General features: G+C 43.1%; 1 protein-coding gene across 5 annotated transcripts in view; it reads right to left on the bottom strand.

The window, feature by feature from the left end:
• The window catches only part of RFFL (ring finger and FYVE like domain containing E3 ubiquitin protein ligase), a 74509-nt gene that overhangs the window by 20269 nt on the left and 28820 nt on the right, over positions 1 to 25420 (bottom strand). Inside the window, exon 1 of one of the 5 annotated variants that reach the window (XM_059670546.1) lies at positions 15687 to 15801. The exons of the other annotated variants lie outside the window; for them this stretch is intronic. The gene's annotated coding sequence lies outside the window, so the exon portion shown is untranslated. Of the gene's footprint in view, positions 1 to 15686; positions 15802 to 25420 lie in introns of those variants that run through there. 5 annotated transcript variants of the gene reach the window in all.

Raw genomic sequence — 25420 nt, 5'->3', positions numbered from 1 at the left:
TAAGCTTCCATCACAGCACCTATAGCAGCTGGTTGCACAGATACGCTCACCCCTTGTTTTCTACCGCTAAACCATACATCCCTCGAGAGAAGTAACCACTTATTCCCGTCTGTACCTTCCCCCTAGCAGTGTCGTGCACAGAGTAGATGCTCAATAAAATTTAGCTTCATTGCTCAATCAGTGCCTCTGTGAGTTTATTAAAAAGTGTTGGTTTAGCCGAGACCGGTTTGGCTCAGTGGATAGAGCGTCGGCCTGCGGACTAAAGGGTCCCAGGTTCGATTCCGGTCAGGGGCATGTACCTGGGTTGCGGGCACATCCCCAGTGGGGGATGTGCAGGAGGCGGCTGGTCGATGTTTCTCTCTCATCAATGTTTCTGACTCTCTATCTCTCTCCCTTCCTCTCTGTAAAAAATCAATAAAATATATTTTTAAAAAAAAAGTGTTGGATTATTATTCCCATTTGACATACCAAATACAGGTACTAGGAACAAAGGGATTGGTGGTGGTGTTTTTTTAATAATCCTGCAAGTCCCCCACTGGGGATGGAGCCCACAACCCAGGCATGTGCCCTCAACCAGAATCAAACCTGGGACCTTTCAGTTTGCAGGCCGATGCTCTATCCAAACTGGCCAGGGCAGGATTGGTGATTTTTTAAGATCACAAAACAACGAGGAGTTAATCTCCCAAATGTCAGAATAACCTAAAGATGGCAAGACAGTCCACTAAAATGCCAAGTAATGCCGTGATAAAGTAAGAGTGTGCTTTTCTCAGTAGACCAAGGCAGTCAACATGGACATTTTGAGCCTGAACTCTATGTTTACCGAGATAATAATGGAACATTTAGTGTTATTACTCAATAATCAGTTCCATAAAAGAATGGTACTTTCTGCGCTGCCTCCTGACTTCTTGAAAGTGCCTTTGTGAAATCACAGTTCAAAGATATGATAAGCTGGAAGGAACTAAGAAGCCAACAGGTTCAACCTTGGTCCTTTTATAGAGCAAAAGCAAAAGGCCCAGCAGAGGGAGTAACTTCCTGGTTCACACAGCGATAACGTCAGGCCTCTGACTACTCTAGGGCCTTTTTAGCTTCCCAACACTTGCCTCCAATACACCTGTGATATAATTCATTCGCTTTTGTAGGCGGATCCAATTTATATCTGCCCCACCCCAAACACTTGCCTGTGACCCCAGGAGAACAGGGACCATTAGTAATACAGTATTCAGCAGATAGGTACTCAACAAGTGCTACTGAGTGAATGAATCACACACAATATTTAAATCTTAACTAAGCACACATTTGCTCCATTTCCTACACATCCCTCTCTGACTCACTATTACTTGCATGAAGACTCTAAGACTCTTACTTTCCACAGACTTGTGGGGTGGAGAGGGATCTGCCTTACTGGTAATTAACAGTTTAAATGGAATAATGAAGTAAAGAGCAGTTAATTAAACAAGTTCTTTGCTGTCAAGAGAATGGAGACAACAGTGGGGTAGTAGCCCTCTGAAGGAGGGATTCTGTAATTCTTTAAATCATCAGTTGATGGAAACACCTGTGACAGTGTCATAATACAAAAAGCATATAGGATCCGGGTAAAACAGAGGTCCCAAGCCCCAGTGATGGGCTATGCTACCCAAGTCATAACCTTTCTGTACTTCATTTTTCTCATCTGGACATCTCTGGCTGTGAAGCACTAAATAAACATTAGTTGTTGCTACTATCATCATAACAATATTTTAACTACAACTTCTCTGGGAATGCACAGGCAAAAAGCACTATGATTTGGCTTTCTGGGCTTGTCCCAAGATCTTTGCCAGAATTAGCAGTCTGTGTCAATGAATTGAAAAGGTAGGGGAAAGGAGAAAGAAAACAGTCTTGGATGAATCCCAGGGACTCTGACTTGCACAACAGGACAGACAGTGGAATCACTAACGGGGATAAAGCCCTCAGGAGGAGGCATGTACCTGTGTGTGGAGGGGGCAGGTTAAGATGAGGAGTTGAGTTTTGTTCTGTGGGACATGCTGATGTATGCACAGCACACAGGGGTTTGGTCTCAGTTGAAGATGAAGGTTTGGGAATCCTTAGCCTTCTACAAGTATGTTAATAAACCCAGAGTGGGGCAGAAGACTGATGGATGGTGAAGGGCAGGAAAGAGGCGGGTCTGTGAGAACCCTTGGGAAGACCGGATCTACAGGGCAAGCAGAGGAAAACTAACCAGCAGGGAAGAGAAAGGAAGAATGCTCAGAGGTGGGAAAACTGAAAGAGTGTTATGAGTTTCAAGAAGAAATTATCCACACTAGCTAATGACCCAGAGGGTAGAACACAATAAAAAATGCAAAACGGACCTAGTTTTAGGAAAATGTGGGTATGCCCTTTGCCTGAGTAGTTTAGGAAGATAACCACAGGTTGGGAAGTGAATGAGAAGTGAGGATTTGCCAGACTCTAAGCATAAATTATTCTTTCAAGAAACTTTTGACTGTGAATAGGAGAGAGAAGGCAGTAGCTGAAGATCCAGGTCACTAAAATAGAGAGAAATGTAGACATATTTGAAGACTGTAGAGGAAACCCCCAAAGATTAAGAAATTATAGAGGAAAGAAGCTAATGATAAATTATGGGAGTAAAGGCCAGAGTAGCAGGAAACATGGCACCTAATGGTCAGATTCTGGGTGGACACTTCTGGGCAGGAGAAAAGTCACCTCTCACTAGAGAGTGGAACAGAAGTAAAGACAGATATAACCAAAGATAAGCTTACAGCATTAGCAGAGAAAAATGAAAAAAGGAAATAAAAAGGAAAAGCAGGGGAGTGATAGATTTAACCATGAGAAAACACATTTTCTTCCACACTAGGAATACACATGCTGCAATGGTTTCCCCAGAGATAAGAACTCTGCCACAACGGGTACGTGCACGTGGTGAAGCACAATCTGGAGGAGCCTGTATGTTTCCAGTGAAAGCTGGCCCGCTGTATATTGTTTCAATTCGCGCTTTATTTCAGATGCACCAGCTGTGTGCTGGGCACAGGGGTGACCAAAAGTGATTCTGACAAGGTCCCAGCCCCCAGGGGACTTAAGCCAGGAAGGCACTAGAGCTCCCCCTGATACAAAAGCTAAGAAAGCTCTTCCTCAGTTGGGAGTCAGGAGAATGAATCATCCTCAGCACTACTTTCATTTTAACTTTACATCTAATCTTCACTGCCTCCTCTAGGGAGCCTTGAAAGAATAGCCCTTGGCCTGTTAAGTATCTGGCTACTCTTACAAGGTCTTGGTTCTGTGAGAAGACTTGAAATTTGTCGCTGTTATTCCATAGCCCCATGTTTGAGTGATGAACAGTCTTACTATCCTGGGGATATGTATGTGTGGGAGAAGGGGTCATTATGAGAAGGGCTAGGTGGAAAGAATCCTCAATGCTAACATACCTCACACCTGCTCACTCAAACAGAACATGTTCACTAGTCAACAGACCAGGCTTTTACTCATTTTGACATATATTTCCATACCAAAAAGACACATGTCCTAATGTGGTCAGTTAAAACTATTCTCTTGCCCCCTGACCAGTGGTTCGGTGGTTAAAGCGCTGGCCTGTGCACCAAAGGGTCATGGGTTTAATATCTGGTCAGGGGCAAGTACCTGGGTTTGCTAGTTCCATCCCTGCCCCAGTGGGAGCATTTGCATGGGCAACCAATGGATATTTCCTTCTCACATAGATGCTTCTCTCTCTCTCCCTCCCTCTCTTCCACTCTCTCTAAAAAAATTACATACACACACACATATCCTTGGGTGAGGGTTAAAAACAAACAAAAGTACTCTCTTGCCAAACTGGAAAACCCTAAGTCTAAAAAATAACTATCTTCAGGGTTATTTTGGGGAGTGAAAGGGTTTGTAATTTTAACATTGCCATACAAACTACACATTTTTCTCTTGGGAATATTTTTTCCATCCCTCAGCCCTAAACAGATTCACATACATGGCATCTGATTATGTAACTTAAAGGACTGAAAGTGGAACCAATTGTGAGGTGTATAAAGAAGTTTCCCGATGTTGACAACTTTGAAAGTTTCCTTCTCAGATCTGCAAACCTCCTTCTGACCATGAAAGAAAATTATCAAATCTCCACTGAGGGCTTGAAAATCCCTTCTCCAAATCCCCTCACCCTCTTCAGAAAAGGGACTGAGAGATTTAATCCTCAAATACGGTCTCTGGCTGCTCTCCCACTGAGTGTGTTTGGAAACTGCCAGGCTCGCCTCCTCCACTTTGCCTGCAGGGGAGAAGGAGAGATGTAGGGCTGGGGTGAACAAGAAAGCTGGCCATTCCCTGGGGAAGAGTCCTGTGGTGTGAGGCAGGAACGGCTAGCTTGCTCACGAGATTCTGTCAGCTTAGTAAGTATTTCTGGGGAGACTAATCCCTGCTGAACAGGAAAATTACAGTGGTAACCCAGGGTAAGATAGAGGACCTATCCCAGGTATAGTCAGTTAGAGGCAGGAGGGAGGTAATGTGATTTCCTCCTACACCTCTTCACTTGTTCACCTGATCAAGTCAAATAATTTTAAATGGATCAGTGGTTGTCATGGGCTTTACCATGGAGCAGAGAAGGGTCAGAAGGGTCCCATGGCCTGGCCGGCGTGGCTCAGTGGTTGAGCGTCAACCTATGAACCAGAAGGCCATGGTTTGATTCCCTGTTGGGGCACATGCCCAGGTTGTGGGCTCGATCCTCAGTGTGGGGCATGCAGGAGACAGCCAATCAATGATTCTCTCTCATCACTGATGTTTCTATCTCTCCCTTCCACTCTGAAATCAATAAAAATATATTTTTTTAAAAATGGTCCCATGGCCTAGAGGGGTTAGAATGTCAGTGTCCTAGTAAAATTAGTGCTATGCGCAGTGCAACTCCAAAACCATCTTGCTAACCACCAAACTCTACAGCAGTTAAGTCAAGTCCCCAAGGTTCTCATCCAATCTGTTGTAATTTTAACTGACTGGTCTGTGTGTCAAGCCTGAAGCAACAGGCTTCACAAGGATGCAGAGACAGCAACATTTTGGAATTAACATATTTATGGTGAATGCACTGTATAAGACTTTATAAAAATCTTTTAAAGACGCCTAATTAAAATGCCCCCAAATCCTCAAAGAAGCACCTTTCTGATCTGGCAAATCAGAAAATGTCTAGATGGCAAGCCTTACAGAATCATCTCATTTATTGAGTGGTTTGGCTACTGTCATACCATATTCCTGGAATTATTAAAAGCATCTATGCTCCAAGTGCATAAAGAAAAGTACCCCACGTTATGGATCATTACTACAGAATGGGCTTTGCTTCATCTTGCATATTACCCATAAAAAGCAATTAAAGTACAATTGCAATGGCTTTGAACAGCTATGAAAAGCCTAGCAATATGGCTGAGCTATGCCTCTTTGAAGTAATTGATAAATAATTACATATTTTAACAAGTAAAGAAGTAGCCATTCATTGGAAGACTGCTCTTATCTGCCCGGCACTGAGCTGGGTACCACCCATTGTTATTTCATGTTATTTCATCCTCACAACAATTCTGGCAAGGCAGATTCGTTCTTCCCAACTTCAGGTGAGACAGCCAAGGTTTAGAGAAGTTAACTGACTTGCGAAAGGTCATAGCTAACGGATAGTAGCCAGGATTTGAACAGACAGCACTTAAACCCTGAAGCCTATTAATTCATCAAAACCTAACTTACAATTTGTGGACTTCTCTAGTTATATTTCAATTAAAAGTTTATTTAAGAGAGGTTTTTAAAGCATCTAGGATAATATTGTAATTTGTAAAAAGAACAATAACAAAGAAAACCATATTGAGCCCATGTCCCCACTCCTTGGTAAAGACCTTTTCCTCTGCTCTCCTCTACATCAAAATTTCTCTCAACATTTGACTCCACTTGCTCAACCTATAATTCACTCTTCAGCCTTCTCCAATCTAGCTTGGCCTAACCACTGCACCTAATCTCTGCAAGATCACCAAGGAATTCCAGGTGACACTTCTGGATCTCCTGCAGGACACAGGGACCCTCCATTCCTCCTCCCTGAAACTCTCTCCCTGCTAACCATTTCTGAGCTTCCAGAACTCCGCACTCTTGATCTCCCTCTTACCTTAAAGCTGCTTTGCTGGTTCTTCCCCCTCCCTCTTTTCTTAAATGTTGGGAGTGCCCAGGCTGTCTTTGGTGCCCACTCTCTCTCCCAAGGAGACCCCCAATCAGTGGCTTTAAATACCATGCTTAAGCTGAAGACTCATAAATTCCCATCCCCCCCACCCCTGACAATGGCCTAAATCACCATCTCTCCTCTATTACATTTCCCTCCTTAGGCCCTTTCAACTTGCTAGTTGTTCCTTCTGCCTAGACTCCGCTCCAGACCTTCACATGTTTGGCTCCTTCTTGTCAGTCCCCCCTTAGTCTAAATATCACTTTTTAATCTCATACATGACACTTAGTACCAGCTAATATTATCTGCTTACTTGTTAACTGCGTCACCTAACTGAAATAAAAAATCCATGAGGGCAGGGACTCGGTGCTCTACTGCATTTCCAGTCTAGAACAGCCTCCTACCTAGATTCCCAGCTTCAGTTCCTGCCCCTCTCCGATTCTTCCTCCACAGGCATCATCCATTTCCCTCCTCCCCTCAAAACACACACACTTAAAGCTCTTTAATGGATTTCCACTGCATTTTAGGAGTAGAAGACCCTGCGTGTGCCCTCAGCCCCTGCGTGTGCCCTCAGCCCTTGCGTGTGCCCTCAGCCCCTGCGTGTGCCATCAGCCCCTGCGTGTGCCCTCAGCCCCTGCGTGTGCCATCAGCCCCTGCGTGTGCCCTCAGCCCCTGCGTGTGCCATCAGCCCCTGCCTACCTCTCCAATTCACCTCATGCTCCTTTCCTCACCACTCACTAAGCTTCAAGCCATGGTATCCTTTCCGTTCTTCAAGCACAGAAGCTCCTTCCTGCAAACTTAAAAAGCTTGTTCTCCTGGCTCCTTGTCATCCTTCAGGTCTCAACTTGAATACTGCCGATTTAGGGGATCCTCCTCAGTCACATACACTCTCATTGACCTTTTCGTTTCCTGCATGACAACTATCATCATCTGTAATTATATTTATTTTGTCTTCACTTTTTTACTGGCATCATCCAAGCACACGGCCACTTCATAGCAGACACTCAAATACTTTGTGGACTGAACAAACTGAGACCAAAAGAACATTCAGTATTTTATCAATACAGCTGGTGAAGCAAGTACTAGTTATCTCTCCTTAGAGCCCAAAGCATTTTATCAATATTTATATGACATAAAGTGACTATGAAAAAAAAAAACCCTTATCAAAAGCTAAGGGTAGCTAACCTTGGGCAAGTTAGGTAAGCTTTTTAAGTCTGTTTCCTCACCTACATAAGGGAGATAATACCTCCCCTGTTAGAAGGTAATTGTAGGGATGAGAGGTAACATAAATAAAGTGCCAATAAATAACTCATTAAAATAAATTACCACTAAATTGTAAGTTACAATTCAAAAACGGCAACAGCCTAGATGTTCAATAGTGGCGACTGGCTGGAAAGCCAACGTCCGTCTCTCTCTTTGTTTACCTAAAGTCTACGTCTCCTACCAACCAAGGGACCTGGGTAGGAGCTCTGGCACCGTTGATCACATCACCCATACAATAAAGAATCAATCATTATTTTGAGCACTCACCTGAAATTTAAAATCATCTCTCCACGTCGAAGGCTGCTTACTTTAAAAAATAAGTTTGTCGTTTTGAAAAGAAACTTGAATGCCCTTTGAAACTGTTTAATTCAATACAGACTCTCAGAATTGCAGTTGGAATTTTCCAGTAAACCTGCCCGAGGTGTCCACCTCGGAAGGGGAAGATTCACAATGCTGGTGGCAACACGAGCATCAAATAGGGCAACTGTTGTGTTTGTAAGTAAGCAACCCATGGAGTAAACCATACTGCAGACTGGTCTCACTTGCTGGGTGTGGGACAATGAAGCATGTTCTCTGTGATACTGAGATTATTTCTGAGCTATTTATTTGAGAATAAAGAATTCAGAACACCTAAGTCACAGAGGGCACAAGTATATTGTGGAACTTTAGAACCCAAGGCCTAAATGAGATCCACAGCCCTGCTCAAGTGGTCTATGGGCGGGACATAAACAAGGCTGTTTCACAAGGCTGGCACACAGCAGAGGAAAACAGTCCCCCAGGCTCTAAAACCTAGCAGACAATTTGCATAGTCCCTAGATAAGAATTTCACTTTAGGGCTAAATATTTAGAAAACAAACCAGTAAAAAAAAAAAAAAAAAGTTCCCAAATAAACATTTTACTTTGCTTTTAGACTCACAGTCACACCTGACCTTAAATCCCGGCTCTAACACAGTAACTGAATGAGCTTGAGAAAGTTGCCTCTCTGAGCTGCAGTACAACACGAATGGATGTACCTATCTGTCACAGCGGTAGACAGAGTAGGTGATCAGGATAGAGAGCATGCCTTTGCTGGTCAAGGCATGAAGCAAGTTACCAGGATTTCAATCTTACAGAAAAAGCAGAAGGCAGCACTTCAGTAAATGGCAGGCATTATCCTAAGGCATGGGGCTAATCTACACAGTGGGGCCTTGACTTACGAGTGTCCCGACTAACGAGTTTTTCAAGATATGAGACGTCTCTTAGCCCATTTTTTGCTTTGAGTTGAGAGCTCAAATTCGGGTTACAAGCCAGCTTCAGATACCCCACCGCTAGTTGGCGCAGCAAACGTCACAGTGAATGCCACAACATCAGCCCAGCATCACGTGTCTCACTCGTTCACTTTATGATCTGACATACGAGTAATTTGAGTTACGAACTCTGTCATGGAACGAATTTAAACTCGTAAGTCAAGGCCACTGTATATATAAAAGCCTAAGTGACCGTTAGGACCGAATGACCAGAACGACCGGTCGACCAGTCGCTATGACGTGCACTGACTACCAGGGGGCAGATGCTCAATGCAGGAGCTGCACCCTGGTGGTCAATGTGCTCCCACAGCCATCTTCTGCGGCTGGCCAGCAGCATCAGCATCTGGCATCTGTTCCTTCCACGCCCGACCCAGCAACTGTTGCCTCCTCTCCTGACCCCAGCAGGGCCTTCAGGCCCCAGGCTGGGACAGGGAACTGGGGGTGGGTGGTGGCAGACACAGCCCCTTTCCCAGGGGGGCCAAGGGCCGCTCCCTCCTCGGGGCTGATGGCCAACCTCCCATGCCCCATCACTACCCCCATCCAGCAGGTCCTGTCTAGCAGGCCCTGTCTGACCCAGCCCTGATAGGCCCTGATCATCAACCAGACCTAGGGACCCCACCCATGCATGAATTTCGTGCACCAGGCCTCTAGTGTTAAATATGTGCCTCTCTCCCAAACAGCTTCCAGAGCCTCTATACAAACTGACATGGTAAAGATTTCAAAGACCCTAGGGCTTGGGCTCAGCCTTCTCTCTCCACCTCACAAGTAATCCTATATAATAAAGAGGTGATATGCAAATTGATCATTACACCCTCACACAAGATGGCCTGTAGGGGAGGGCAGTTGGAGGCGACCAGGCCTGCAGGAGAGGGCAGTGGGGGCAACCAGGCCTGCAGGGGAGGGCAGTTGGGGGCAACCAGGCCTGCAGGGGAGGGCAGTTGGGGGCAACCAGGCCTGCAGGGGAGGGCAGTTGGGGGTGACCGGGCCTGCAGGGGAGGGAGGGCAGTTGAGGGCAACTGGGCCTGCAGGGGAAGGCAATTGGGGGGGGACCAGGACTGCAGGGGAGGGCAGTTGGGAGCAACCAGGCCTGCAAGGGAGGGCAGTTGGGGGTGACCAGGCTGGCAGGGGAGGGCAGTTGGGGGGCAATCGGGCCAGCAGGGGAACAGTTAGGTGTCAATCAGGCTGGCAGAGGAGCAGTTAGGCGTCGATCAGACTGGCAGGAAGAAGTGGTTAGGGGCAATGAGGCAGGCAGGCAGGCGAGTGGTTGAGAGCCAGCAGTCTGGATTGTGAGAGGGATGTTCGACTAACGGTTTAGGCCCTACCGGCAGTTGGACATCCCCCAAGGGGTCCCAGATTGGACAGGATGCAGGCTAGGCTGAGGGACACCCCACCCCACCCCCCCAGTGCACGATTTTCGTGCACCGGGCCTCTAGTACTTTAATAAAAATTATCAAACCTTTAGAACAGCGGTTCTCAACCTGTGGGTCGCGACCCCTTTGGCGGTCGAACGACCCTTTCACAGGGGTCGCCTAAATACATCCTGCATATCAGATATTTATTTATATGACAATTCATAACAGTAGCAAAATTATAGTTATGAAGTAGCAACGAAAATAATTTTATGGTTGGGGGTCACCACAACATGAGGAACTGTATTAAAGGGTCGCAGCATTAGGAAGGTTGAGAACCACTGCTTTAGAAGCTTTAGGAGAGAGAGAGAGAGAGAGAGAGAGAGAGAGAGAGAGAGAGAGAGAGAGACTCTGCTATGCTGTTAATTCCAGCAGCAGACACGAGGAAAACCGGGGGAGTTCTTTAGACTCAGGGGGTCCCTTTCTCAAATGATCCATAGAAAATTTCATTTTTTAAGAAAAAAGTAAAAACACTACAAAACACCTAACATGTGCCAAGTGGGTTGTTATGTTTGCATCTATTATCTCATTTAATGCAATAATCCTGCAAAAATCAGAATTGAAATACTCATTTTGTAAATAAAGAAGATTGGGTAACTGGACCAGGGTCACACAGCTAGAGAGTGACAGAATGTAAGTCCAGTGTTTTAATTAATTTGTAGTCCTACAGAAAGAGGGGTCTTCTTTCACCATCCATACTCCCTACCCTTAGCACTAGGAATTCAAGGGCCTGTGCGCTGGGAGAGCAGATTAATGGACTGCCTGAGAGAGAAGAAAACAGAAATCACATAAAGTGGCTAGCAGGGAGGAAACACCTAATACTAATTTCTAGTCCCTTCTAGGGACATCAAAAAGGGATACCTACCCACCAAGCCAACCTTTCAAGACTTGGAGTGGACAGAAAAACCATCCCTAGGAACCCCCAGCATTTTAATTTTTACATCCAGGAAGTCATCTGCATTTCCTACTTTCAACTTCAGGGTACAGGAGCTATAGATAGACCCCAATTTTCTAAAGATAAAGCCCTTAATAGACATTTAGGATGTGTTTCAGTTTCCATTCTGGCCAGCTTTGTTCCAGCTGAGTAGGGGTTTTTGACCTAACTGTGTCAACTACAACTAATGCTCTATTACCCTCCTTTTAATAAATTTTTCACTGGTAACCATTAAGCAAAACTGAAAGGAAATCCTCAGAGCTCAGGGCCTCCCTCTCCCTGCTCTTAGCTCCAGCTCCCCTACCTTTTCATTCTTTCAGTCCCTCAAATGCCAAGCTTATTTTGACTTCAGGAACCTCCCTCAAGTTATTTTCTCAGCCTCCCACCTACCTCCCGCAGGTGGCCTTTATTTCCTCAGGAAAACCTCTGACCCTGTCTGCTCTCATGGCATCTTGTATACCTCCCGATAACTTTAATTCATTCATCTGATTATTTAGCAATACTGTGTGCCAAACCTTCTTCTAGGTGCTGGGTATTCCAAGAATAAAAACTGGCAAGGTCTCTGCATTGCATGGTGATTGCATTCGGAGGGGATGAGCATTTAAGTAGCACTATATTTAACAACTGCCTAACAATTTGTATAATTCTTTTTTTGTTGTTAATCCTCACCCAAGGATATTTTTCCCATTGATTTCTAGAGAAAGTAATAGGGGAAGGTGGGGGGAAAACTGACATGAGAGAGACACATCCATTGATTGGTTACCTCCTACACTCGCCCCTACCTGCAACCAATGTACATGCCCTTGACCAGGAATCGAACCTGAGACCCTTTTGGTCCACGGGCCAATTCTCTAACCACTGAACAAAACTGGCCAGGGCTCCGTTTATTTTTAGAGAGAGCAGAAGGGAGGAGAGAGACACATCGATTGGTTGCCTCCTGCATGTGCCCAACTAGGGCCAGGAATAGAGCCTGCAACTGAGATAATGAGGTACATGCCCTTGACCAGAATCGAACCTGTGACCCTTCAGTCCTTGGGCTGACATTCAAAGTATAATTCTTTTGAAAATATTCATCTCCCATGGTTAGGTGTGGAAAGTGAAAAAGGCAACAAGAGTGAGTCTACTTTACAGCATTAGTCCCAGCCTTAGTGCCAGGTAAATGTGATCACCAGGTATTTACTGAAGTATTACTAATGGTAACAGCATTAGAGCTTTAAGGGTGAGGCAGAAATTCATGCTTGAAAACTCCCCAATCATGATTCCAGGGTAATCAGCAAATTAAGGGGTTTAAACACATATAACCACATAAATATTTGTAAGGAAAAGCCTACCTCATACATGCTGAAGATAATTTTTAAATGTACTAAGATTACTTGAGAAGTACCAGTAAGAAAAGAGTGGTAACAGACTACTATCCAAAAGTAACAGAAAAATATTAAAACTGATGGTTAATACAGCATTAGAAAACCAGAGAGAGAGAGCCTCAAAGGTAAACAACAGACCATCACTTCAAGCTTCAATGCCCTCCAGGGGCTTGGGTTTGGAATGGTGCTGTGATGAGAATTGCAAAGGACACAAATAGAACGCGCAAAAAGCAAATGGAGAAGTAAAATAACAGAAAAGAAATCCTAGAAATCAAAGAAACAGACCTCCACCAGATACACCAGGTCTAAGCTGAGCTTTGCCTGTTGCTATTGACACGCACAGCACAAGCAAGGTAGAAAAAGAAACATGACAAAAGTATGTATGAAATAGAACAGAGGGTCTTGGAGCATAAAGTGTTAAGGTGGCACTATGAATAAGGGGAAGAAAAGGAGAGAGATTTCACTTGCCACTGGTAATAAATGAGCTCTTTTCCTGAAGTGATAACTGTTGTAAACAACAGAAAAACATACATAATAATCACAAGTAATAAATGTTCTTGGAAACTCCCTGGTTTCAACTAGTCTATGACAAATATCTGCAGAGGGGCCTCAGCATCTGCTATGAAGTTCAGGGAAAAGTAATTCTAACCAATGGAGTTGTGCCAAAATATCACCCTCGGGGTCTGACCAATTAAATGGCTGCTTCTTAGTGTGAAGTTTAGGAGATGACAGATTGAACACTGCAGCAGAGAAACCTACACATTTAATTTCAGCCCAGGCATTTTGCCCCAAAGGGTGAGTCAATCAGGAAAAGAAAGCAGTTCAGAGTAAAATCTCCTAACAATGCTGAAAACAGAATAAACGGACCTGCAGTTTAATTACCACAGGATCCTTCTTCCATCAAAACTGATGACAAAGCTCATCACGAATAAAGAGACTGATCCCCTGCATACTCTCTTGTGCAGGAAACAGGAGTTACTGGATAAGCTTTTATGGACCTTCTAAGGGAAGAAGCTGCTTTCACGAGATATTATCACAGTGACTGACTCATGGGTAACCAGGATAAAAAATGCTCACGAAGCCAGAGACCAGGGGAGAGGATTTCTGGCATTCCTGTGCCCTAAGAAAAGGCAGCCTTTCAAGATAGGCATTCGGTCTAGTATCAAAATTAGGCATTTTACCTTTCCAAAGTGGACTGCACGAGTTACTATAGCCAAATACGCTATAGTATACAGAATTAACAAAGACTAGATTCTAGTGGTATTTAAAGCCTAGCACATAATAGATACTCAATAAAAGTTGGCTATAAATAATTTCATGAATAACTTGTTTAAGGTTCTTTAAAGTTACAAAGTTTATCTGCTATATCCCCCATCTATCTTTTTGTTAGACATGCTGATACCTTTAATCAGACTCAATCTAGTTTTCCAATGATGTTCTAAGAACTAAATGGCTCAAGGCCCCTCCCACCAGCACTTAATTTTCTAATCCCCAAAGAATTCCTCTCTATAAGGTCATCAGAAGTAGTTTATCCTGGATGCAGCCCTAGGCTGTTACATTTCTTCCCAATTCTACCCCAATGCTAAGGAGTTGGCCACTTTTCCCACAGTCCAGGCGGTTTAAACTTTCTCCCTTAGAGCCTCAGCCCCTTCTCTCTACCAAATTCAAAGAACTGAACACATACACCTCTGCCCCCCACCTGGTGCTCCATAACTGCTTGCACTGCACTGAAGTCAGATGGGATTTTGTGATAATCCAGGGTGAATTCAGACTACCCACCCGCTTCCTTCCACAGTCCTTTGGCTTGGTTTGATGTTTGATCTCAATCTGAAAATTATGCTGACTTTCCAAAATGTTTTCTGCTCCTGCCAGGATGTGTGATGCCTAGTACCGATCCCAAGAAGCAGAAATGGAGATTTCTAATTTGTCTAATATCACAAAGAAAACCTCTGTATTCTCACCATATTCTCTCTTGTGACACGTGCTTAACCTGGATCTCTAGGTTTTACTCTTTGCCTATATGTCCCACAACAAAGTGCAAACTGGCTCATCTTTTCTACTCCTTTTTTCCTGAGAAAAAAAAACCTGTAAAGAAAAAAAAAAAAAAGGACACCTGTGCTGATATCAGAAAGTAATGCTATTCTCATCGATGTTGAAATGTGCTACTACTTTGCCCATTTGGTCCTGGAATTACAAAAGTGAAAGGCTAGTCTTCTTTGCAATGTGGCAAGGATACAGAATGCACAAAAAGCAGGACCAGACCTTTTCCTGCCTCGTGCTCATTAGTTTATGGTTTGAGACCTTCAGAATGGACCTGTTCTGAAATAACTCGAGCAGTTATAATAACCCACAAAGATCCCAAAATTAGTTATACTATAGCCAATCCAGCCCCCTGATGAACATAATGAAGCAGATTTCACAGTGGGAAACAATGAAGAATGGGAGGGGGGTTCAGAAAATAGGGGTTCGTTAGGCTGTTCACGAGCTTAATGACCCACAAACAGATTACTTATTTAATCTCCTCTCCAGAAACTTGCCTAGGGGTAAAACAATTCAGCAGTTAGCTTTAGATCCAACCTTCAATCCTCAAAGAAACATTTTCAACTCAAAGACTAATTTGTTACACTGCCCAGATTAGGAACCGGAGAAACACTCAAAAGATGTGCTAGAAATCCTGGAATCCAACAAAAGGAACCTATACTTTGAAAGGCTGGTCAACTCTAGGCTAAGATCTTCTATTATTATTTAAAAAATAATAGCCAACCACAGCTTGAATCCTGCAGCTACCAGACAATCAGTCAATTCAGTGGTTTCATTTTATAAAACACTAGAGAACACTAGAGGCCCGGTGCGAGGATGCAGGATGCATGCACAGGTGGGTCCCTCAGCCTGGCCTGCACCCTCTCGAAATGCAACCCAGGACCCCTGGGGGGTGGGCGCAGCTCCACTGCTGCTCATCCTGGCCCTGCTGCACCTGCCGCCACTGAGCAGCGCTCCTGCTGTGGAAGCCACTGACCACCAGGCGGCAGCTCCTGCTTTGAGCGTCTGCCCCCTGGTGGTCAGTGCACGTCATAGTGACCGGTTGACTAGTCATTCCAATAGTTCAGTCCTAACGGTTGCTTAGGCTTTTATATATATAGATAGGGATGTAATAATGGTACAAGCTAGGAAAACTCACAATGCCTCAGCATCAGGAAGGAAAACCTGATCCCTAGAAGAAAGACATGTTTATAGGCAAGGGCAGTAATGGTCTAGGTACCTTACCTCCTTTTCAAACCAGAAGCAGACACTTCTTCAGCCACACTCAAATACTCAAAGTCTTTTTAACCACAGAAAGTTTCAAAACACAGGCACACAAGTTACAGTAAAGACCAGCACATCCTGTTTGCACTTGACTTCCTGTTCTGGGCTGTCTCTATACAGGGCTGCTCCCTAGCCATAAACAGGTAGGTAAATTTTCATATCTACCAACAACTGGTCCACTGGACAGTATTTCAATGACAATAAAACATATTATTCTGTGAGTCAGGTAAGAGTCACTTGAAAAGCACCAACAAACAAGTATGGGCCTCTCAGTTTCTGGATTTCCCATGCTTCTACTAACATCTGACCTAGAGTAAACAATATAAACACAAAAGTGCTGAGATAAGAAAATTAAGCCTGAAACAAAACTTAGAATATGGGGGCTGGGGAAAATAACAAGAAATAATGGATGTTTTTATTATTAAATGTTGGCCTCTTTTTAAATATAGAAGGAACAATTTTCTGTCAGCCAGTTCCCACTGAGCAATTTCCCAGAAGCAAAACTCCGAGAGTGGTCCAACCTGCTACTAACCTGAGTCTACTTTTCAGCATTGCAAAAGCCTTCAGTTTTAGAGACCAAAGCCTCCACTTCAAGCAAAACTTTCATTGTTTTCAAAGAGGAAGTGGTTCCCCCAAGTCACATTCAGCACTGGGAGTAAACACAAGGCAACGAATATCCCTGTTTTATGGACTTGTCATTTAGCCTTTTTGGGTCTATTTTCTCATCTGGAAAGGGTTGGATTACACTAATCTCTTAATGTTTCTTCCAGCTGTAGAAAAAATTTCAGGGATTCAATGCTAACAGTTAGCAGAAGCTTCTGTGGCTTCCTGCATTATTTCTATGGTCAAACAGGATGCCTCTAACATCCCAATCCCACAGTGTGATTATATGCATTCATCTACCTTCCAAGTACCCAAGGATGTTTTCCCTTTCCCTTGAAATGTCTGTCAGAACGTTTCCCACTTGAAAGCAACAGGCTAGCAAATCTTAAGGACTGTTCTTGACACATGGTCTTTTTGTTAAGATCTTAATGCAACCACGCCGGTCATATGACTCCTGGAGAGAATAGAGCCAGCCACAAAAGGATGGAGAAAATGTGACCAGCAGCATGTGGCACTCCCACACAGTGACTGCTAATGGGGAAAGAATGAGGCAAAATCTGGGTAAAAAAAGGGAGTGGTGAAGACAAGAAGTTCTGTGAGTCAGTGCAAGAGAAAGCACAGCAAGTTTGAAAGAAAAGGAAATGGAAAAGGAGTGAGAAAAGCAAAGAAAGGAGAAATCTAAACCAACAAGCAGACACTTAAATCTGAAATTCTGTTTGTTCATTCACTCATCCAACAGATATCAAATGCTCACTGTGTGCAGGGAACTGAATTAGATACCAGAGGAGATACAAAGGTCGAGCAGATAGACCTGCACAATAAGGTTCTGGTCTAGTAAGAGATAAAGGCATATCCACAAACAACTAAAATGTATGTACTGTGCCATAAAGGAGACAGAAAATAATCCTTTATTATGAGACCCTGAGGAAGAAAGTGATTACTGCCAATGAGGGATCAGACAAGGAGGCTCCATAGAAAGAATGATATTCGAAGCAGAAAACACAGCAGAACCAAGGACACCCAAGTAGGACAATCAAGGCCTTTAGGTACAGTGAATAATTAGATTTGAGTTGAGACATAAGTGGGCACAAAGGGAGGGATGGTAATAATAATAACTAGTGATCCAGAGAGCCATGGCTAAACTGAATAGCTGGAATGGAGTCAGACTGAGTACTTCAAAGTCAAACTTGGAATTTGAATTTAAATCCAGTGGAAAAGGAGGCAGGGAACAAGGGGAGGTTGACAAGTTAGGAGCTGGAGAAATCTCATAACTTAACCCATAAAATTAAGATAATAAAATCAATACAAAAGCAATATGTATAGATATGTAAAATCCCTCTAAGAAGATACAATGTCTTCCAAACCAAAAATAAGGAGAGGAGGACAATGGTATTCACATATTTAAATAAAGAATGTGGCCACATCAAAGTGTGGTCAACAAAGAAACTTAGAAAAATCTTTTCAAAAAGAATAGAGGAGGTCATTTCAACTCCAGAATCACCCACGGCAGAGAAATGCTGAAGCTAGGTGACACCCCATTTTCTCTGCAGGGGGATAAGATCCTTCCCTGAAGCTTAAATGGAAACAGCATACAGTAGCAGCCAGGGATATGGGCTGAGTCAGAGGACTTGGTACCCATCTCAGTCCAGCCTCTTACCATCTTGGAGACAGCCCTGGCTTCCTCATTTGTAAATTGAGGATAATTGCGCCTACTTCGCAAGAGGGCCACTGGGAGAATTAAATGTCCTACTGTATGAAAAGCACTTAGTACAATACCTGGCATATAGTAAGCAATCAATAATCTTAGCTTTTTGTAACTGTATCCTTCCCCACAAACTATTTTATCATATTATTCCATGTTCACCAAGCAAGCTTGATATCATTACATTTCATTTCTCAGATCTTGAAAAGCAATATCCTAGCAAAATCCAGAATCCTGTTAACAGGAAAGGAATCCTTCACTCTAAAATAATAAATTGGCATTCCTTTCTCAGCACAGTCACTCAAATCTAAATAGAACCCTGTCTCCAAAAGACCTATCATTTTCAGGTGCAAAACAAAATACATTTTGTGCCCTGAGAACCAGACCTAAAGCATAGTAACCAAAGCCCTCAAGGGTCATCCTGAGAAGCTAGATAGCACCCACCAGGCCAGCCCTACATAATGCCACCCTCAATCTACAACAAGCCAATATGGATACTACTTCTCCACCTTCCACCTCTATCAGACCCTTCAATCATGGCCTACGGTGAAGCACTGTATCTCCCTCTTTAACCATTCTAGTGGTCAAAGATCCCATCTTATCCATCTTTGCATTCTTCCCTCTATATTCCAATATACCTTGCATCAAATAGAACCACAATAAGTTTATTGTAAGGAATGAATTAAAGCCTGGCTAGTGTGATTCAGTGGTCGAGCATCTACCCCATGCAACAAGAGGTTGTTGGTTTAATTCCCAGTCAGGACACATTTCCTGGGTTGCAGGCTCAAACCCTGGTGTGTGGTGTGGGAGGCAGCCGATCAATGTTTTTCACATCGATGTTTCTATATCTCTCTCCCTCTAAAAATCAGTAATAATTTAAAAAAACAAAAAACAAACTCAAAACAGCCAGAACCGGTTTGGCTCAGTGGATAGAGCATCGGACTGTGGACTCAAAGGTCCCGGGTTCAATTCCGGTCAAGGGCATGTACCTTGGTTGCAGGCACATCCCCAGTGGGGCGCGTGCAGGAGGCGGCTGATCAGTGTTTCTCTCTCATCAATGTTTCTAACTTTCTATCCCTCTCCCTTCCTCTCTGTAGAAAATCAATAAAACATATTAAAAAAACAAACAAACTCAAAACAAAAAAGAATGAATATAAGACACAAATTACAATCTGCCATTCTTGTACCGTGGAGGCTTTTTCTGATTTATTGAACTGTTATTCTGTTTTTCTTCCCCTTCCCTCCCCAACCTCTCCAACACTGGAGCTACCAAGTATTACAGAAAAGTCAGAAGACTTTATTTATTGGATTCCCAACAAATTCATACACTGGGAAAGCAATCACTGGGTTTGAAAATCTTTTATTCACCTCTAGTTGATGTTTCCTCATTAACTTTTCAAAGAGCATTGTTGTTGTGAGGGTTTAGGACATGGGGCCTGAAGTCAAAACTGTCTTCCTGAGTGACCTTATTCATTGTGCTTAACTTACCTAGACTTCATTACCTACAGAGTACCTGGAGGTCATTAATGCAAAGCCTTATACACAAAGTGCTCCACAAATGGGAACTGTTACTATCTTCTACTTTATTTAAAGTAATCTTCCAACCCTTATCCCCTCTTCCACTTCTTTGTCAGATAACCAGAAACCTCCTCACCTACTTTACCAAAACAACCAATTCCATCCATTTATTCTGAGGTAACAGTGGTAAAGTGGAAAGAACACTGGAATCAGGGGTCCGGTGGTTGTCACATACTAGATATGTGGTCTTGTACTAAGTGTTTCATCTGTGTCAGATTCAACAGCAAAATGGCTATTTTAATATATTTCTTATAGAATCACTGTGATAATTAGTTGGAAAAATATGAAAAAGCATTAGGCAGACAAAGAGGGAAAAGACTAAGTGAGGTGATAAGGTTTTCAAAGGTAACTAGATTTCAAATCCCCATTCTACCACTTAACTCGTTGTATGACTTGGACAAGTTAAATTCTCCAGTCCTCGGTTTCTTGTCTGTAAGATGGAGGAAATAACTTCACAGGGTTCCTAGGAGGTTTAAAACAACGTGCAGACTACTTTGCATGTTGATTTCCCATCCTTCTCTCTGCCTCTTTTTTCCTCTCCATCTCAAAAATTCCCCTTTGTTCACTAGACCAATAGAATCCATCATTTTTGACCATCAGGCTTAATCTTTTTTAAAAAATAGCACATCTCCAATATATCTATGTGTAACAGCAAAGTAGACAAGTACTACTATACAAATATACTGCGTTCTATCCAAAATATAACACTAAAAAGAAATTTCAAAGGGTTAAGATAAAAATACAGAAGAACTTACTTTTAATATTTCCTTCCCATTCCCCAAAGGAAGGTCTTACCTTCCCCTATAATTTGGAAATCCATTTTGGAGGTCACTACACTATTAGACAAACTGTTCAAAGACAAACGTAAATGGAATAGACTTGGTATAGCTCCTAGCACAGAGTAGATGCTCAGTAAATAGTGGTCCATTACCGTTTTTGAAAAACCTGTCTTGCTTCACACATACTTCTCTGTGCAGGTTTGCACAAAGTGAACTCTCTGCTCTGCCTCCCCTTCTGTTTCATTCCTAACTTCCCCAACAGAGTAGCTGGTACTCTGCTTCACTTTCACATCATACATGTGTTCTTTCACTCCATTCCACTCTACTGAAAGACCTTTCTCCAAGGTCACCTATGATATTCTGACACCTAAACGCCTGGCTTTTTGCTAGGTCCTTAACCCTCATGACCTCCTCATACACCAATGACCTACGTTCTTCTTTCAGTCTTTCTCACAGGCTCCTTCTTCCCCTTCAGTTCCCACTTAGAGTGCAGTAGCTTGACTCCTTTGACTTCAAAGACCAATCTTCCTCCCTCTTCTTCCCTGATTCCTTCTTTTGTCCTCTAAATGTCCCCTGGGGCTCCATGCTAACCATTCTTCCTGTCCTTCACTAGTCAATTACATTGGTCCACGTTTTAAATAAATCCTGCAAATGTGTATCCCCCTCTCACTATGTCCACTGCCATACCCTGCCTTATATGCCACTTTCTTTCTCAAGAACTACAGCAAACACCTCCATAGTTGCCCCCTCTTTGCTGCTCTATTTGCTACACAGTAATCAGGGTAACCTTTTATTTAAAAAATATATCCTCTGCTTTTTACTCTCCTGCTTTAAAGCCTTCAGTAGCTTCCCACTAAGCTTTTTTGTAAAGCCCAGACTCCCTATATAGCCCTCAAAGGCCCCATGTGTATGGGCCCTGCCTACCTTTCTCACTTTATCTCATGATGTTCTCCCTCTCTACCTGCACCTCACTCTAAGCCCTTGGTGGTCTCCTTTCAGTTCCTCAAAAATAATAAATTATTTATTGCCCCCAGGCCTACACACATGTGGCTCCTTTCCTTCCTGGAACATTCTCCACAGCTCTTTTCACGAAGCTGGTTCCTTTATCAGTCAGACTTCAGCTCACCTTCCCTAAACACAGTTGTCTGACACACAGTGGAAGCTCAAATAAGTATTCACTGAATGAATAGGTTGCATAGTCTTCATTCAGATAACTCCAAATCTAAATATCTGGAATGAATCTCACCCTTCAATTTCAGTACCTCATTTCTAAATGCCTGCTAGATAACCTGACCCCAAATTTAGCATACCAAGTACACTCAAAACCAAACCCTCGTCTCTTCTGAAACCAGTTCCTCCAGTATTCTGAAATTATATGAGCAATATAATCCACACATTCTGCTTCAGAACTATGATTTTCCATTCATTTGCTCCATCTGTCCAAAAGTCTAATCACTCTTTAAAACTGAATTAAACTATCACTTCATTCATTCATGCATTCAATCAACCACTTATTCATTCAACAAATACTTACTGAGTACCTATTATGAGGCAGGCACTATGTTAGATACTGGAAAGCAAAGCAGACCTACTTTGTCTATCACACATCAGCCAAATAATCATACAAATATGTAATTATAAACTAAAAAATGCTATGAAGGAAAAAGTGCTAGAAACTATGAGAAAAAAGTGAAGCATCAAGAAACACTCCTTTGATGATGTGCTGACTGAATGAGATGTAACTTACACTAGGCTGACCGGAAGGTAGAGAGAGCATGCCAGGTGGCGGGTTCAGCCAAGCCCTGGAAGCAGGAGACCAGCAGGCCTGTCTTAAAGCACCTACGTTCTGCCTTAAATATTATATCTATCCGTCTTGTTCCCTTTCCCAACCCCATTGTCATTTTACTGAGTAACCTGAAGGAAAAGACACAGTGTCTCTTATGTGCCAACCCCCTCAGGAGATACCGAGTCACATGTATGGTACCTAAGGAGTCCATGCTTATAAAAAGCTTCCAGATGACTTTGATATGTAGCCAATCATATGCCCAAACTACCTATTCAATAAACGTGTATTGATTTATTCTCTCATTAAAAATCTCTAAGGTTGGTGTGGTAAAATGTTTCCAAAGTTGGTAACAATAATCCCAACCATACTCCATGCCCTTTTGCAGTGTGACTTTGACCCTCTACCCTTGTCCGTGTCCCCTCCCCTTGGATGTGGGCTACACTTGTGACTTACTTAAACCAAATGCATGGAGCAAAAGTGATGATGTATGACTCTCAGACCCAGCCCTCAAGAGGCCCTGCAGCTTCCATTATGGCCCCTTGGAAGCCAACCATCATGTAAAAGGAGCCTGATCTAAATTAATGAATGATGAGGCCAAGAGAGAAATGGACCTCATGGAGGAGAACCAAGATGTCCCAGCCAACAGCCAAGCACTGCGTCCCCAGATATTTGAGTGAAGCCATGATAAATCCTCCAGTCGAATCAATATCACATAGAGCAAAAGTAATATGTCCCTCTTCCCTGAACTACTAAACCCACAGAATTATGAGCAATAAAATGGTTGTCATCTGAAGCCACTAAAAGTTTTAGGGTGATTTGTTACTCAGTAATAGATAACTGAAACAGTCAGAAATTGACACTCTGTTTTAGCAATCATTCAAACGTTTCTCAACTTTGAAGATCAAGAAACACTTCTTCATATTCATTAAAATTACTCCTCCTTCAATTTAAGCCCATTTCCTTTTAAGTCTTTGAAGTACATAAGAACAATTAATCAAAATCCCCCTGGCAGAAACCATTCTTGTACTTGAAGATGATAATCAAGCCATGCCTTAACTTTTCCTTCTCTAGGCTAAAATATTTCTTTTTTAAAAAACTTCTAATGTTGACTTATTTTTTTAAACTTTTTAATCATCTTTATCCTCTCTTAAGTATGTGGAGACCAGAAATAGATGTCACATACCAGTATCTAACAGATTATTTCCTAGCCCTTATGGTTCATCTCTCTATAATCAAATTCCACATAGTCCCAAATATAGCATACTAGAGGTCCACTGCATGAAATTTGTGCACTTGCGGGGGGGGGGGGCCCTCCCTCAGCCTGGCTGGTGCCCTCTCTCAGTCTGGGAGCCCTCAGGGGATATCTGACTTACAGCTTAGGCCCGATCCCCATGGGGAGAGGGCCTAAGCTGGCAGTCGGACATCCTCAGCGCTGTCACAGAGGCAGGAGAGGCTCCCGCCACCACTGTTGCGCTTGCCAGCCATGGGCCCGGCTTCTGGCTGAGCAGAGCTCCCCCTGTGGGAGCACACATTTGAAGCACAAAAGCAAAGCTTAAGAGGTTGGAGTGGGCACACCATTAATTTCCATCAAGGTCTCTTAACATTGTCAGGGCCTTTCCATAGGTGAAGCAGGCTCTGGGTACCTCCTCCTTCTACCTCAAAAATAAAGGGGCCTTGTTAAAGGAAAGAGTTTTAGCATCTATATACCGAGCAAAGGTACCTTTGCTGTAGAACCCAACATTTAACTACAAAGAGACAAACAAGTTGCTTAAGGTAATGTAAAAGCACATTTTCTCTCTGAGTCTTACCTGACTATATGCCTAGATGCCAGAAGTAGCTTTATAATCACCAGTAAAGTAGAAATAATAAAGCCTACCCAACACACGGTATTGTAGGTATCAAATAAAATGATAGAAGGGAATAATTTTATAAAGTACTATAAAAATGTTGAGCCCTAGCTGGTGTGGCTCAGTGGATAGAGCATTGGTTTGCGGACTGAAGGGTCCCAGGTTCGATTCCGGCCAAGGGTACATGCATGGGCTGCGGGCTTGATTCTCGGTGGGGAGCATGCAGGAGGCAGCTCATCAATGATTCTCTCTCATCATTGATGTTTCTATCTCTCTATCCCTCTCCCTTCCTCTCTACAATCAAATAAATAAATAAGAAAAAGAAATTTTTTTTAAAAAAATGTTAGGTGACATTATGGAACTCAGTTTTAGCAAGCCCTATAAATCTTTAAACTAACTTTGAATGGTTAACTAATGGTTTCAGGTGACATATACAGAACAAGGCACCATGGGCTCAAGTTCATCAAACAGAACTCAAAAACATGCCATCTTGTAAGAGAACTTACAAATTTTCTTATACTGCCAAGAGTAATAAAGACATTTGGACTAGTGGTTTGACCCTGAAGACCCACTTCAGCCACTGTCTGATGGAAATAGGTCAGGGGCCAGGAACTCAACAGACTAGTGCCATGGTCGGCAAATTGTGGCTCGCGAGCCACATGCGGCTCTTTGGCCCCCTGAGTGTGGCTCTTCCACAAAATACCACATGCAGGCATGCGTACAGTGCGATTGAAACTTCGTGGCCCATGCACAGAAGTTGGTTTTCAGCCTGGACAAGACTATTTTGAAGAAGTACTGTTGATATTTGGCTTTGTTGACTAATGAGTTTGCCGACCACTGGTACTGGAAAAGACCCATAGTGCTGCAGAAATCTAAATAAGAAAGAATAACTCTATATGAGAAAGTTAGAAAAGGTGTAACATCTGAACTAAGTCTCCAGGCCGGGGGGGAGGGGGGGGGCGGAGCACTTTGCCAGTTAGAGAAAAGGAGGCCACTAGGAAAAAGCAGAGAGTCTGAAAAGGACATTGCATAACCAGGAACTAGAAAGGTGCAAAGTTCAGGAGAGAAATGTCTGGGAAAGGAGGAAATAAGACAGGTAATCGTAACAGGCTGGGCAGGGTCAAATGGTGACGGACTTTACCTATCAGAGCTAAGCAGGAAATAAGGAACCAATGCCACCCTGAAAACCTAAGACGGAAAAGATTGGATTTGGCCTTTAGGAAAATAACTTTGGCAACAATATGAAGAAGGAGCAGAGAAAGACTTATGGAGTGGCAAAAGTCAGGTCAAGATTTGCTAAGGTCTGAACCAGAAGTTAGAAACTCAAATGCCTGGAGGCAGAGTGGGTAAAATCTTTAGTGTACAAGATCTGGGAGAATGGTGGTATCTGTAACCTTTGA

Source organism: Myotis daubentonii, chromosome 16 (assembly GCF_963259705.1).
Source record: "Myotis daubentonii chromosome 16, mMyoDau2.1, whole genome shotgun sequence".
Classification (NCBI taxonomy): domain Eukaryota; kingdom Metazoa; phylum Chordata; class Mammalia; order Chiroptera; family Vespertilionidae; genus Myotis; species Myotis daubentonii.
Note: the sequence above shows the minus strand (reverse complement) of the source record. Positions and strands in the feature narration are given on the sequence as shown.